Below are 3,090 nucleotides of genomic sequence, written 5' to 3' on the forward strand. Positions count from 1 at the left end.
TAGACTATAGACTAGACTATAGACTAGACTATAGACTAGACTATAGACTAGACTATAGACTAGACTATAAACTAGACTATAGACTAGACTATAGATTAGACTATAGACGAGACTATAGACTAGACTATAGACTAGACTATAGACTAGACTATAAATTAGACTATACACGAGACTATAAACTATACTATGGACTAGACAATGGAATAGTCTAGAATAGACTATAGTTTAGACCAATGTTTAATCTATTGTCAGCATTGTCTTAATATATCCGTTTACGTCCCAATGCACAAACCATCTGGCATCTCCTACTAGGAACACAAACTAATTTTTCTATAACTGTAAAAATTTCCCTTTATTTAGCAGAACAAGAATAAATTTCCCTCATATAACAAAATTCTTGTTGATTACCTTTTACTACATTTTTCTACTTTTGCTTTATACACATTTAGATATTTGTCTCTTTCTAACTGCATTCGAATTGTGCAAATTCTTAAAAAAAGGTTACAAATACATATGTATATCTATTCCAATCAACAACATCATCCATCCATCCGTCTATCTATCCCAATATAATGTTGAATGTTTTTGTTGTTTTTTTTAGTTTGTTTGGTTTTGTTTATTTCACTTTGGTCGTTTGGTCTGCACAAAAATGTTGTTGGGTTTTGTTGTTGTTGTTGTTGTGCTTGCTGTTCTTGCTGTTTTTCTGGATACAAGCAAACACAAACAAACAAACGTACATTGTTGTATGTGGATAAAATGTAATTTTTTTTGTTCTTGCAGTTTTCGTTGTTGATACTGGTGTTGTTGTTGTTGGTTTAGGTTTGTTGTTTTTTGTTTTTATATTCTGTTTTTTGTTTAGTGTTCGTGTGTGTATGTTTGTTGCTGTTCTGCTGTGAATTCTGTAGAATTTTCTTATAAAACAGCGTGCATAGCAACCGAACAGACAACGACCAACTTTAGACAGACAGACAGACAGACAGACTGACTGTCAGAATTGTTCAATGTTTTGCTTGTTGAGGGGAGGGTGTGAGGATATAATATTAGCGTTTTTTTAGTTGTTGTTATAATTAAATTATATTTATTAGATTTATTTGGGAAATAATTTTATAATTATTGGTTTTTCTTTTAAAAAGGGGAAATTTCTATTGAATTGGAGTTTTGGTTTATTTTCCTATAATTATTGTTTTTTTCGGTTCTTTATTTTGATTGGTTGTTGATGTTTAGGTTTTTTGTTTAAAATTAGTGTTAACAACACTTCATATTTAAATAAGCACTAAAATCATGAAAAACTGCAAATAGCTTAAAAAACTTATTAATGCCTTTTTTTATAAAAAATTTTCAGCAATTTTTTTGAAAAAAGGTTAAATAAAGACAATATTCTTAAAACTTAACTCCCTTGCTATTAGCTCAGCAAATTTTGTACTGATCGGGCGAATAATATAGAAGTGTTATATTATTTAACATATTAAAAAAATTGGCTTTAAAAATTTTATCGTAAAAGAGCGCTTAAACTTTGACAGATTCTGGCTTGAGTTGTACTGCAATTGAAAAGTTTCTTGAAATGTATTATAAAAGCTTTATCCCTTTTCTGTTTATTTCTTAAGTTTTATTCAGATCGGACAAGTAAGATGGAAGTTATCTAACTTTTAATATTGGTAAAATTTTCTTTAAAAATTTTTACCATAAATCAGCTGTTCAATTTTGATAGTTTATCCCTTGAGTTGTACTAAAACTAAAGAATGTCTAATATTATTTTGAAAACTTAACTACTTCCCTATTTGTCCAGCAAGTTTTGTTCTTATCGGTCGTGCTATATAAAAGCTATATATTGTTAAACTTTTGTTAAATTTTTATTAAAAATTTTGTTTTATTGTATGAGATGTTAAACTTCGACAGACTATAGTTTAAATTCTATTTAAACTAGTTAACTTTTTAAACTTTTATCTAAAAGCTTTACTCCTTCTCTAGCGATTCTTGATAATAATGATTCAGATCTAGCTAGTTATGTAGAAGTTATAGGTATATTACCAAACGTTATAAAATTTTTATTCATTTTACATTTTTCATAAACTTTGACAATCTACAGCTAATGCGTTATTGATTTTGAACTGCTTCTCATACAAATTTCTAAAAGCTTAACTTCTTCTCTATTTATTCACCAAGTCTTATTCAGATCGCTTGAGTTATATAGAAGTTATATAGCATTTAACATTTGAAAATTTTTCTTCAAAAAATTTACCATACGACTCAACTTTGACAATCTACGCTTTAAGTTGTATAGATATTGAGCAGTTTTTTAAACTTTTCTCAAAAAGCTTTACTCTTCCTTTAGTTATTCATCAAAGTTTTGTTCTGATCGGTTGAATTATATAGAAGTTTTAAATCATTTAACATTTGTAAAAAAAGTTTATAAAATATAAGAGAATCAACTTTAACAAACTATAGCTCAAGTTGTATTGAGATTTAAAAGCTTTTTAAACATTTTTCTAAAAGCTTAGATTTTACACTATTTATTTAACAAATATGGTTCTTATCGGTTTAGTTATATAGAAGTTATATATCATGTAACATTGGTACATCAAGAATTTTTTTTACAAAAGAGATGTTAAACTTGGACAGTCTTTGGCTTTAATTATGTTAAGACTAGAGATTTCTTAAGACATTAATGTGATAGAGTAACTTTTCCTTTAATGACTCTATAAGTTTGGTTTAGATCGGTCCAGTTATATGGAAGTTATATATCTATATAATTGAAGATTTGTTAAATTTATTTTAAAAAAATTGTTTAAGTTTCTTAACTTTGAGGCACTATGATTATCTTTTGGTGGATATTTAACAATCTCCAAAACTTTATAACAAAAGCTTAACTCCTCTTCTATTGATTACCCATGAATTCTTTAGATCGGGCGCGTTATATAGTTGTTATAATCCTTTCGATAATTACAATTTTTTAGTTTTTCTTTAATGAGTTTTTAAATTTTGAAGTTGTTTTGAAACTAAAGAGCTTTTTTATTATTATTCTAAAGGCTTAACATGTAATCTATAGTTTTTGATTGTTTTTGTTCTGATCGGTGGAATTATACAAAAGTT

Source organism: Lucilia cuprina, chromosome 3, assembly GCF_022045245.1.
Source record: "Lucilia cuprina isolate Lc7/37 chromosome 3, ASM2204524v1, whole genome shotgun sequence".
Classification (NCBI taxonomy): domain Eukaryota; kingdom Metazoa; phylum Arthropoda; class Insecta; order Diptera; family Calliphoridae; genus Lucilia; species Lucilia cuprina.